We start from the raw sequence: 14,449 nt of genomic DNA, 5'->3' as shown, positions 1-14,449 counted from the left end.
ATAATTGTTTAACGTATGTTGTATATTGAACGGTTTATAAAAGTGTCACTTTTTATGAATTGAAGAGATGTGTTTCTGTATTATTTTTCATCGTAAATACAACTTAAACTATTGAATTGGTTTAAACTTTTGTTTCCAAAAAAGACGAGGCGAGCGTGCACTGCGGGGGTGAAATTACAAAACAGCACCAGCGGCGGCAAGAGGAAAAGTTCCTCTTGCTCGCTATTTTAACGAGGCGTTTTAGAGCGAGGAAATCGGCAAAAAAAGTGGCACATCTCTTTGGGCCTCATACGAAGACCTTACGTCACTATTGAGGAAAAAAGATCTTTGCAAGTCGCCAAAAGCACTGCGTTCCTGAATATGAGTTGCGTATTTTGCAATAATCTGTACATTTGCGTTGTACGTTCTTGTATTTATACCACTTTTTGACAGGATTAAGCAAAACAATCTTAACGGAACGACTGCTGAACTTAAGGTTTCTCATAACTATTTGGGACACACCAGCCGTTGAATTGTTACCAAGACGGCGTACCTGCCAGTATTATTTACTGGAACGGCGTTCCGGCTTACTTTTCAGCACTACTATCTGATATATTTCTTGTTTGCATTAATTAGGCAAGTTTGCGATATTATCCAAAAACACAAATAAAATTATTGCTTTGGTTTTAGGTTAAGCAGTTGAAGAAACGGCCAAGATTTATCATTGGTGATGCGCAAAAGATTCACCAAGTATCCGATTTCCTATCCTATAAACTTGTTTGTGGTAAACATTTCGTCAAGAGCGCACCTAACTGATTATTATGGCTCTTATGTTCTGTAATATAACAAGTCGTTCTGGTTGTTTATTGAAGCATAAAATACAAAAACAGGCTAATATAGAACCTTTTCTGTTGACCCAAAATAAAAACAATCTGACAAGAACACCATGACACAAGTTGATGTTATGTCACTATCACATCTTCCCAAAAAATTTTTACTGATCAACATTGGGCTGCTCTGAAACTATTCCATCCAGCCATTAATGAAGGACGCATATTGGTATTTCTATGAAAATTAGTTTTGGTGCTGGGAAATGCCCACCGTGTAGACATGTGTCACAATCAAAAGTCATGCATCACCAAGCAAAGCAGTGACGCAATTAAGTTAAATTTACGGTTGAATAAGCGCACATGTGCGTGCTGTTGTCATGGCGAATTTTAGGGTGCTTGGGGCAGTTTTAGTGGGGTTTTGGGCTATTCCAATTAGGTAGTAACTTGCTGGTGGGTGCTGCTGAAAATTATGTTGAAAGTGAAGCAAAAAAATCAGGCTGTATTTGTGGAAAAATGAATCGTTTAAGTGTCCAATCATTTGTGATTTTATGAAAGATCCATTTCATATCTACAAAGTTTGATCGAAATTAGTCTCCGAAAAAATGGTTTAGCCACCCCCCTAGGGCCATTTGCCCCCCTGGTTACTCAGTATTTTGGTTAAAAGAGCAACAAAAAATGGAACTGGATTTTGCAGAAAAATGAATCGTTCAACTACCCACTCATTTGCATTTTTTGTAAGTTCCAACTCTTCTCCATGCGATGGCATCAAATTTAGTTGCTGAAAAAGTGTCAAAGCCCTCCCCCAAGGGCTGGGTATGCCCCCCTGTTGGTCATATGATCTTCCAGTAGGCCCAACAAGTCCTTGCTCTGTACAGTCTCATCCAGGAGCAAATTATTTTTGCGTATTTTGCAAACCAAGACATGCATCTCGCTTTTATACAAGAACTTCCCTCAAGTGAAAACATGTAAAAAACAGCGCACATAAAAAAACGAACATCGTCGTGTTTTGAAACAGGAGGCCAGAAGTAGTTATTAGTGTTTAATTACCATGATTTCGAACTTGCATCTGCACGGTGCGATGTATTCACAAGTAATACAATACAGCGGCTGACTTTGCACATAAATGTGACGACTGATTTTTCTGTTAATCTAATTTGTGTTGTAAGTAATCTATTCTCTACCCATCGTGACATGTTTGCGAGTTGCGCTTTGTGCAGAAGCGCAACCTGTTTAAAATCCAACTAGATATTGAAGACAATTACTATGAAACTTGGTCCCGATTAAGTGATCGACTGAATTTAGTAAGACGTTTGTGTGATATTTTTTTGTTATTGCTTTACTTCACCAAGTTTCAAACCCAAAATAAAATGAATGTAATGACGTACTAAATACATCTCAATCTCACACAACACATAGTGAATCTTCAGCAGTTGACTCACAAGTGTGCAATTAAATAATACGCAGTAAACTGCTCACACGATAACATAGTTGTTTCTAATCGGTTAGATTAATCACGTGATAAATGAGGAGTTTCACCGTGAAACAGTGCTTCCCAACCTGTGGGTCGCGACCAAAGGTTGGGTCGATTGTTAAAAGCAAAGTGAAAAATTATTATTGATAAATAACAATGTTTTATGGTTCTTTCATGGTTTATATCATCAAAGTCAGTGCATTGCTTCTATGCTGAGGTCGAAAAGGTTTCGGCGTTCATCCTTGGAGATTCGGAGATCTGGCGTTTGGCCTTGGGCGGTAGCTGGTTAAATCCGTGTTCGTTCTCCGAAGCCCCCATATCGAATACCAACGGTCCGTGTTCTGAAACATGAGGTGCTGGACCTGACAACAGAACTTGATAGGGAGTCCAGAAGTCTCACTCTGATCTGTTATGTTTATTGGTTGAAAGAGTCGCAATACCTACATCGGGCGATATCAAAGCCTATAATACCACATTTATTTACAATTTCGAGAAACGAAATTATGTTCCCAAATGGCAAAATCGTTCCGGGAACATTATTTTCACACACAATTTAGTTACAGAACCATAGCCTCTTTTTGTTGAATTATAATTTCGAAAATTCCAATTTGTGTATTATCGAAACAAAATTAGTTTTCAACTTAGGCAAACAAAAAGTATACTTGTGGTGCGCATCAAACACAAATTTCTGTGACTTTTAGTTAGACCGGGTTTATTACAAATAATTAAAGATCCGTGATGGGAGTTTTACAATCTAGTCCTCCTTAAACATGTGGCAGACTGAAATATTCGTTTGAGTTCATGTCGGCGAAAAAAATAAAAAAATATTGGGAAATTGAGTGCAAAAAAGTAAAGAAATGTTTCAGTCCGCTTTAATACAACAATTGCGACTAAAAAATCTGTATTTCTTTATCACACCCTATAATGCGTTCAAATTCAAAAACAAAGATCTCACCAATCAAATCACGTTGACGGCCCCTATAAAGACTTTGACCAATAGCTTCAACTGGTATACAAAGCAGAAGAACGAGAATGCTTGACTCGCATACTAGGCAGTTTGTGGCTGTGAGACAGAAATGGTCATTTAATTTAATAAATAAGTATAAATAAGAAAACAAGTCCATTGAATATGAATTTGCATCTATTCTACAGCAATGGATTGCAGTACATAGATCTAGCAGAACAATAAGTATAAGATTGCAGCAAAGTAAATGTACCTGAAACTGAAGAGTATTGTGCTGGTACAGGACGTCGACCTTAATCATGAACGTACAACCATTCTCTATGGACAGTTTGCCACGAAGTGTCCAGGAAGTAACAGCTGTTGAATCGGTTGCGATATCAGTGGGTGTCACATGGGCAGCTACCCTCATCGAACCGGTGACAAGAGCAACACCTCTGTCCAAAGCATACAGAAATGTGAGTATTACCTTAAACACAAATAAAAATTACCCATGTATAAGCAATGGAGCCAAAAATGTTTTTTATTGTAAGTCATGCCATAGCTGCACTGATGAGGCCTATTAAATAGAAACAGTGGCCTGCAGCTCACTATAAAAATTAACCATTTCCCATTTACCTTGGCAGAATGGAACCAAGTACGTTGAGATTTGGGTTAGCTGTGAAAAGTTCTGTCATGTCAACACGAGACGGCTGACGTCATTGCTTGTCCTGTCGTTACATGCCAAAGTCAGTGGAAGACTGGAGATGGTCGGAAACATGAAAGTACTGTTCATCAGCATCATATCGTTGTGGTATTTGTGATCGCTTCCCTGTGTGGCAAGGTTTTGTTAAATAAGTTGAACGGAGAGAAACAAAAAAAAACACCAACACACTGTATTATGGAAGCAAATGGCAAATATAAGAGTGAAATAATATAGCTCTGGACACCAACATTGGCATTAGAAAATAGAAAAGATACCTGTTGCTTAATTCCATCAAGCGTGCATCACTTGAAGATCTTGCAACAACTGGTTCTTCCTCAAGCTCAGCGTCCTCATTTTTCTCTTCAGGGGTGTGGCTGAATCGATTGTTCTTGAGGTAGCCTTTAGGACAATGGAAGGACTGGATGCAGGTATCGACACCTTCAACATGGCCTCCAATCTGTAGAAAACTACAAGTTAAAAGAGTTATTTTGCTTTGCATACGCCCTGAAGTAGAAAATGCATTTGCTTAAAACCGAAAATGGTACCCAACTACACATTTTTTTCAAGGATATTAGTGATAAATTAACCAAGAATCATTAATCTTTTATGCCATAGTTTTATTTGCTCACTATTAAACTAAACATGCCTCAAACAGGTTAACAGCTTGTCCCCACAAGGGTAAAGTCAACAGATCCACTACTGGGCACAAAAGAATTGGGTGACCAAACCACGCTGTTTTCCACAGTGGCACCGGGGTCAAAGTGTCTGTAAACATTGGAATGTTAATTATAATAAAGAATAAACTTCAATAAACTGCAAGCCAATTACAAATTGTAAACAGTAGTAAAGTCCAGTTTGGATAGGTTACCCTTGCCGTGCTTTTGGACTCACTGGAAAAGAGCGTTGCCTCATAGAAGCGGGAAAACTTTCTTGGATCGAGATCGTATTTCTTAGCGAATTCAGGCTCAACCAACAGTAGCTCGATGTACCCTTTTAGCGGATCAGCCGATTCCTGACGCTGTTGCAGGTGGGCTGAAATGAACAAGTAAACTTAATAGCTGATATTGACGTTTTTCTATGGTTTGAAGGGGTGTGCAAGAAATGGAGATACTGTTAGTGTATAGTATTATGATCAAGTACTTACAAGTAAACTTAATAACTTATAAGATAAGCAAAGTGGAGCCAAAAATACGAATTGTGTAAACTGCAAACAGATGGCCACTGTTTCGGCCTAAAAGGCTCATGAGACGGGTTTTTTGTCACCTTGTTTTGTGCAAAGTTATAATAAACAGGTCCACACATATTATTTGTCAAAAAAGTTACAATAAACATTGGTAATTGATTGAACGTTGTTGGATCTAAAACAACATACATTTTCTGACATTCTGTGGGTATCTAGCATTCTATGGAAAATCAGCTAGAATGTAATTTATAAATCACTTTACAATCTTGCATTCATACGAACAGTGCAACTACAATTTGAAACGACGCTAAAATTAAACAATTGTTTCGGGCAAAGTACCTCTGACTTACATCAAGTGCACGACTTTATCTTCCCACTGAACCTGTCTATGCAGGAATGCGATGTGAATGATCGGAACACAGATAAAACGCAAGGTACTTTGTTACAGACAAAAAGTAACAGTGCTAACAGCACTTGACAGAACATGCCACATTGTCAGAAGTAGTGTCCGACAATCTTTGCCAAAACATCTATTAAACCAAAATGCGGCCTGTAAAGCAATTTCCGCAAGCTAACCCCAAGGAGAGAAGAGAACATTACTACTACAACCATTTGTTGTGTAATTTCAGGGTCACACTCTCTATATATGACAGACCAGATTTCTTTGATATTGAAAACTAAGCATCACATCTTGTCACAACATTTACACCTCTCAACTCCCATCGGGCTGCATCCCTGAAACTAAGAATCTCGCATGGGTCATAGTATCATGATGCAAGGGTGGATTGTCACAAAACTAAACTATTTGAAAAGGTGAAAGCTAGAAAACCCTTTTCACTTCGCTCAGTGTAGTGGAAGCTAACTGACTTGCCCACATTCTGTAGACATGAATCACAAGACATGTCGTTTGTATAACTTTTTCCAATGTTTCACCACGCCAAACCATTTAACATTACCTGTTCCACCTCAGATTCCACTCTTTAACAATATTAGCAATACTATTATTTTCCCTGTAATCTTTCACCCTCGACAATCATTCTTTGGGATTTAATTTTCGCTTTTGAATTTTGTTATTTCCAGTTCATTACATGACCAAATGTTTGAGGTTTGATTTGAAATTGTGTTGTCAATTTGTCAAGCTTGACTGAAGCACGCCACAAACATTACGTGTGAGGATCAAGAATTGTATATTCACCACCATTTTCTGTTCCACACCATTTGTAAAAATGCAGTGTAACATTATGTAATGCAGACCCTTGTGTAGCAATGAGTGCAAACAAAAATAAGAGACAATACTGTGTCTTTAGAGCTAGCAAAAAAGATTTACAGCCTATTCTTATTTAGTCTTCTTTGTCAGATATATAAAACCAAAAATGACACAAATGTTGTGCCTAAAGTATTACTGAACAATTATTTCAAGGATTTTTATTTAACATATTAATCGAAGTATTTTCGGTTCGTTTATATCACTAAACTTACCCGTCAAAAAAGCAGCCGAAGTTCTCATTTACAAACATTTTTGAACTTATTTTTACAACTGAAGGGTGTGCACAATGCTTTCAAGACAAAAATCTAATACAGGATGATTCAAGCAGAGATGAAACAAGTAAAGCAAATAAACTTGCAAAATAAAAGTGACAACATCCGTCGCCGGCCGCTGACACAAAACAATTCAGAGGCGGGCTTGAAACCATTTTTGTGACACGTGTCACTATTTGACATGTGTCACCAAACCCGAGCATGTCACTATGCATGTCACGAATTTCAGCATGTCACATTGCGTGTCACCAGCCAGCATGTCACATTGCGTGTCACTAGTATGTCACATTACGTGTCACCAGTATGTCGCATTGAATGTCACCAGTATGTCACATTGCTTGTCACTAAACATGTCACTTTGTATGTTATGGAGAGACACCAAATTCCAAAACATTTAGTCTTGATCTAGCTATTTATTTTAAGACATATAACTTATTGTAGCTTGGTGTGTATGTAATGAAACTCACTTTCTGCACAGCACAGTCAAAAATATAACATACACCTTTCAAAAGCACATTTGGAAACACACAATCACGCAATGGTAGACAGACACATATCACGCAATGGTAGATGTAGTAACGGTTACTTTTAGTTTCTTCTTGGGATCATTTCTAACTGCTACCCCGACACCTACATTTGTAGCGAACACAGTGTATGTGGTGTTGAATAGAACGCATGACAGACCGCATTCAGCTTTAAAAACTGCCTTGTTGAGTTGTTACGAGAAAGACGAGATTAGTCGCTTGAATGAATTGCTGAACAGTACTTCTTTGCAAGGGAGAAAGCCTTCCGATTTGTTGCGCGAAGTGCTAAATCTATTAAATCATTCTGGCGAATTAGAACCTAGCACAGAACGTTTGTTGAAACGATTTTTATTGACAAACTTCCTTCTAACATTCGTCTCGTTCTTGCAACCGATTATGACACGGATTTGGACACTCTTGCGATTAAAGCTGACGCTATGATGTCCATTAATTCGCCCAGCCAAACTACTTCGCGCCACGAAGAGGAAAAACCTTCTGTTGTTTCCACCTCTGTTAACTCTCAAATGTTAATAAATGACAATTTTGATAGACGGTTGGATAAGATAAGTCAGCAAATCAGTGCTTTGTCGACGCAGCCTTCTAGTTTCTCTGCACCGTCTTAGACCAAGGCATGTTCATAATCAAAATAGTGGGGATTGTTATTATCATTCTCTTTATGGATCTAACGCCAGATATTGCAGCCCACCTTGTTCTTTTCAAAATTCTTATCGTCCAAAAAACTAAGGCCTGTCTTTTCAAGGTGGGGTTGGAAAGACTCGAAGTTTTCTCATGAAACCTTTAACGTTTATGACCCGCATTTAAATCTTTTGTTTTTATTTGACACCGGTTCTGACGTTTCTCTTGTGCCACTGTGGTTTGCCAAACGCTTTCTGCAAAAAGAAAATATAGTCTTGCGAGGAATTTCGGGAAATTCTTTAAAAATCTTTGGAACAACTAACTTGACGGTTAATTTTGGTCAAAGTAGAATATCTTTTTGTTGGAAATTCTATGTTGCGGATATAAATCAAGGCATTCTTGGTAGTGATTTTCTAAAATTCTTCAATTTTCTTGTTGATGTCCGCTATAGACGTTTGATTTACCGTAAGAACAAACGCCTGCGAAACTACCACAATGCTCATGAAATGCGTAAATTTTATTCAGGTTTACCATGTTATGGGCGTTGTAACAGTAATGCACGCGAATACCGCCGCAGGCCTTTTCACCGAAACAGATTTGTTCGAGCTGAACACTTGCAGTTACTCACCAACATGTTGAGGAAAGACGTAACGAAAGGTAATGTGCTGACATGGTCGCCTGAGGCTATAATCGGTTTTGAAAAATCACGTGACTTGTTGAGTGACAGACCTTTATTGCACTATCCAAAATTGAATGGAAGATTTTCTTTAGTTTGCGACTGTAGTAATTTTGCCATGGGCGCAGTACTCAATCAATTTGATAATGGTGAATGGTGTCCTCTTGCTTTCTTTTCAAAAGGCCAAAATCTTGCACAACGGAAATACTCAACTTTTGATCGTGAACTTTTAGCCATTTATGAGGCAGTTAGACATTTCAAAAACTTGCTCCGAGGACGAAATTTTAATGTGGTTACGGATCACAAACCCCTGGTTAGAGCATTTCATTCCAAATCTGATAATCTTTCGCCGAGACAAGAACGACATTTCGACTATATTTCTCAATTTACCAACAAAATTGAACATATTAGTGGATTTCATAATGTTGTTGCTGATTGCCTTTCAAGGATTGAAGTTAATACCATATCTCTCTCTCATGATGTGTTTGATCTCGATGAAGTAGCATTAGCCCAAGACACTGATGGATTTAATGACATGCTTGCTGAACGATGCCGAAGTTTAAAGTTAGTTAGACGCAGACTTCCGAATTCACATAACAACATTGTCGGAGACATTTCTACAGGTATATTTAAAGTTGTTGTTCCTTTGCAGTTTAGAAAGCGAGTCTTCAATGTTTTACATTCTCTTTCTCATCCCGGCATTGCTATAACACGCAGACTTATTGGCGAACGTTATGTCTGGCCCCACATGAACAGCGATATTCTTCAGTGGGTAAAAACTTGCATTCCTTGTCAAACTTGTAAGGTTCACGTTCACAATATTACTCCTTTGGGTAAATATGTCGAGCCTCAGGAACGCTTCACCGATCTCAACGTTGATATTATCGGACCGATGGAAGAATCAAATAGTTTTAAGTATTGCTTAACCATCATTGTCAGATTTACACGCTGGCTTGAAGCTATACCTCTTCCTGACATCACAGCAACTACTTGTGCCAATGCTTTACTTCTTGGATGGATTTCTCGATTTGGTGTTCCACTTCGCATTTCTACCGACAGAGGTTCAAATTTCTTATCAGGTGTTTTCAACGATTTTTGTGATTGTCTTGGAATTAAATTACTCAATACCACCAGCTATAATGCAAAATCTAATGGCCTTATTGGACGATCGCATAGGCGTCTTAAGGCAGCCTTAAGTGCCTACAGCAAAACTTCAAATTGGTACTCTAATCTTGGTTTAGTTATGCTTGGAATTCATGCGAGTTTAAATGCTGATTTAGGTTGTTCTGCAGCTGAACTGGTTCTTGGAACAACTCTCAGATTGTGATCCGGTGGTTTTGCACAAGAACCATACCAGAAACAGTCAAACAATGCCAAGCACTAGTATACAATCCATCTACAGATTTCTTGAAAGTTGATGTTTTTATGTGCCAAGTGAATATTGAAAGCTGCACAAGCGTTCATTATTTCTTTGGTGCAAAAACTCATAAAATGTCTACTGTAGCGGGAGCTGCACCGGTACCAAGCAATTGTGAGGAATGGAGGAAAACACATGTTGCAAAAGACCTTGGAAATCTTGAACAGTTGACATCTTCTTCTTGGACAACAAGAAACAAACTTGAAATTAAATATCACTGGCCATCTTCAGCTCAGGGTCATGTGAAAAATGCGATTTTGACCAAATCCATTGTTTTATATGACCATACAAGAAAACAATTAAAAGGTCCTTTGGGAATCATGTCAAATTGTAATATTCAAAAAGGCTTTTGTACTGTTGGAACGAGAACATTCGTTTGGAATCCTCCTCAAAATCTAAATTGTCCACAGACCACTCCTCTTGGTGAACACACAATGCTCCTTCGTTTTTCTAGAAACAACTCCAAACCTTACCGTGTATAAATTAAAGACCTTGGATTAAGCATTCATCATGAAAGTGACTGTTTATCTGCCACGTATGATTGTTACGGCAAATCTGCTTTCTGTGATCCTGGTGGTTTAATTCTTGTGCAAATAAACTGCTCGGAAAACACTAGTTTAAACCTTTCTCAAGAGCCCAGAAATTTTACAAGAAGAACGAAAAGCAAAGCACGCTTAACAATGGATCCAACTGCAAGATTTATTACAGAAGTCGGCGATTCTATCAATGAACGATTTGTGAATATGACTGCCGACATACATTATATGGAATGCCAATTGAACTCTCTTCTAACAAACGTTTATGCGTTATTGGCAAGGCAGTATCCAGGAGAAACAATTAGCAAACTTCTGGGTGTGAAAAGAGCTGCCATTACTATTGGAGATGTTGCCACAGAATTGACATGTGAAGACATAAATGGCACCATTCTTCACGGTCTTAGACATGGCAACTTATACGCCACTCGACCGCTAATCGAATTACTCGATGGGAAATTTTACTCGAGGACAACTCTATCGAGACGGATTCGTTTACAGGAATATTAAGTTCTTAGAAAACTATGTTCCAGGTCGAATTATGTCATTTAACATTAATAATATATTTTATACTTATGAGAATTATACTCTTACTCATGTTAATACTAAAGTACAAACTTTAAGGCCCAACTTAGCTCCTGTACGTTATACGCCACAGAGTGTTGACTACCAAACTTTAATGAACGAGTTTTCGAGACCCTCTACTGGGCTCGATGATATGACATCCATGCTTATGGCACTTAGCCAAGCTAGATTAACGCATGATAAATTATATCATTATATAAATTCTAACCTTAAATCAGAAGTTGATGCTGATATGGATTTTGTTACTACTACAGCAAATAATGTAGTTTCTAATGTATTTGTTGCAGCTATTAGTAGCATTACCAGCCCTTTTATAAGCGGTATTATGATTATATTTTATTTTAACGCACTGATATGGGGTGCTATTTTTGGATGGGCATTAAAACATTATGTTCCCATCGCGTTTCAACTTGCCAAGGGTAAGGTAATTACTTATCGCGAGGGTAAAAATAAAGACGATAACCCAAAGCTTGAAGAGGAGCAATTAAAAACTCGAAGGGGTAATAATAACAGAGAGGATCATAGAGATCCCGTAATACAGCGCCTTTATCCCATTGTTGGCGAAGATTAAACCCCACATATTTTGCAAACCCTGTATTTTAAAATGCGCTACCGGTATATAATCATTGGTGTTGGTGTTTTGTATTTTGTTTTTACGTATACTTATCGTTGGCATTGAACAAAGTACTGCTGTTTTGTTTTTATTTTTTTCAGTACAACAAATTGAACCATGAACTGTACGAGGTCACGAACCCTGCGAGACCACACCAAACATCGGAATCAATAACAACGTCGACGCAACTTGTGATCGTTTATTCCACATGCATCAAGCAATTTTATTTTTGTGTGTGTTGCGTCGGTTTTGGAATTGATTGCGACAATTACCTTTGTTACCAAAACTTTGGTGTGGTTTTAAATTGATAATGAAACATTTCGCACGAAGGGGCAAGTGTAGCGAACACAGTGTATATTAATATGAAAATTGTAATATTGGAACTGTTTATATTCGTGACCGGGTTTCCACGTACAAAGGTCAAACTAAAAGTGGTAGAGTAATAATTACAGACTTTTAAAACAACGACCGCCCTGGCTCTAAAACAATAAAGGACTATAAAGTGCTGTAACCTGTTGGTCCGCCCTGACATGCCTAGCGGGCACTTGTGACTTGTGTTCATGCTTTATATGGGCCACATTGGCTTGCATGATTATTCCATTCTACTTGTGGTTTCATTTGGACTGCTGCGTACGTTTCAGCCATCTTAATACAAGATTGATTACCTGATTGGTGTCGGATTACGGAGTTTACAGAAGAACACGCATTAAAACGCAACACATTATAAGGTTGCTTTATTACATAGGAGTATGCAGTAAATATTGGGTGCTTCTGAAAAGGCATTCAGCCAAGAGGAATCATATGCATTAGGCATAGGTGAACTATTACAGTTAATAGTAAAATTCACGATATTTTTACAACTGTGTAGTTTACTTTAGTTTGTGTGGTTTAGAAGTACACTACCACAGTGTTATTCTGTATTCTATTCAGCACTGCAACAAAGCAAATTCCATAATTACCATGTAATTTATTAGTAAAGTGGCATATCCAACATAACACTGCAACTTGCACTTGAATACCCCAGTACAATACAACTGTGCACATGCTCCTGTCATTGTGAAAACATTACCAGAATCCGGAAGGGTGGAAAACTTTCATCAAGAATTGGTGAAAATCCAAAATATGTTTTCCCTTTTAGTACGAGACCATATTGTGTTTCTATAGTTACGTCTATCCAACCAAATCCTTTTTTATATTTAACACCATCTATAACTATTTCGGTGACGCTAGTAACAACATTATCTGTTATTGCATTTCCACAGAAGTCATCAAAAGCACAGCAGCTGGAACTTGTGTTTTGTGTAGTGCCACAATGCTGTTACAGAACAAGTCGGAATGGGTGAATTTGGCAGCCAGTTTAACTACTAATAAAACTTATTGTTAAATTAATTTAAAATATTCACCTGTGAAAAAAGTTTATGGGAACTGGATAACAGGCACTTACCACAAAATATGGTAATAGTCTTTGCTGTTCAGATTCAACACCATGAAATGGGTTTGCCAGTCCACGAATATAATCAAATAAACTGCCAAATTCATCAAAAGAGTAGGCATCGAATGATGGCATGCTTTTGATGCCTCCTATTATAGCCATTGTTGATTGTTGCATGAGATGTTCTGCCCAGTTCATAACCAAGTGCAGAGCATTTTCTGTCATGTTGCAGTCAGATTTTAGTTTTGCCAATTTCAAACTCATATTTCAAACTATGATTATTTATTGATTTTGTGCTGGTTTGATATACTTGTATGTCAGCATCACAAGACACAATAGACGTTGTTCCAAATTGACATAAAAGTAAAAATAACCATTTTATTGTAATCCTATCCCTCTAATTCATATTATGTGAATGATTGAGACAAGAATTATCAGGTCTGGCCTAAGAATATGTTGTTCAGTAGTTCAAACTGGTTTATGTTTTGGAATAATCTTGATGTTTTCCTCACAGATAATAAAAGACTTCAGACGTCTGCAGCCAGGTCTCCCATCACAATCAAACTTTCAAAAACATGTTGAAATAACATTGCAAAAAGTCATTATGTACGTCAGTGAAAAAAGAAAAGAACAGATCCCCAAAAAAATATAATTGCAACACTTCAGGACATTAATGAAGAAGATCCTTTTACAGGTGTGGCAGAGGCACATTTATCATTAAAAGCAAATGCTGTGTGTAATAAAATTATCTACTTACAAAATATTTCATGAATCATGTGTAATAGGCACTAAAAGCTTCACCAATTTAAACTTGTTTATTTTTGCTTGGTAGATACACATGCTATAGTAGGGATACAACTTCTTTCGTCATTATTGAAAGGAAACACCAAACGGGAATGCTCCCAGGACAAGTACATGGCAGCGCAGTTTCGCCGTCGTCAAGTTACGCCAAAAAGTTAAGCGGGGTTTTAAGCGCCCGACAATCACCGCTTAACTTATGACGTCTTAACCGGGGATTTAAGCCGAGCTTAAAGTTAAGCGGGGTTTCTGCATAGCGCTTAAAAGTTAAGCGGGGATTTAAGCCGAGCTTAAAGTTAAGCGGGGTTTCTGCATTCCACCCTAAGGTGGTTCGTTGTAAATTGTTTGACAGTTGTTGGAGTTAAGACACATAAAGTGGCCCAATTTATTTAAGTATTCATCCGCGCATGTTTCTGTCTTAGGACAACATGTTTGTAGGGTGATTTGACACAGTGAAATAATTTATGATTCTTATGTATTAGAAATGCAACCGATTAATGCAGATCCAATATGATAACTCTGGTTGTCGCATATTGTTGCAATACTTGTACTGTCACGTGACCGCGGTCCGGAAAATCGCAACGCGG

General features: G+C 37.9%; 1 pseudogene; it reads left to right on the top strand.

Moving 5' to 3' along the window:
• Positions 1–9,033: 9,033 nt before the first annotated feature.
• On the top strand, positions 9,034–11,590 carry LOC145889335 (uncharacterized; annotated as a pseudogene).
• The last annotated feature ends 2,859 nt before the right edge of the window (positions 11,591–14,449 follow it).

Source organism: Ascidia mentula, chromosome 1, assembly GCF_947561715.1.
Source record: "Ascidia mentula chromosome 1, kaAscMent1.1, whole genome shotgun sequence".
Taxonomy (NCBI): domain Eukaryota; kingdom Metazoa; phylum Chordata; class Ascidiacea; order Phlebobranchia; family Ascidiidae; genus Ascidia; species Ascidia mentula.
Note: the sequence above shows the minus strand (reverse complement) of the source record. Positions and strands in the feature narration are given on the sequence as shown.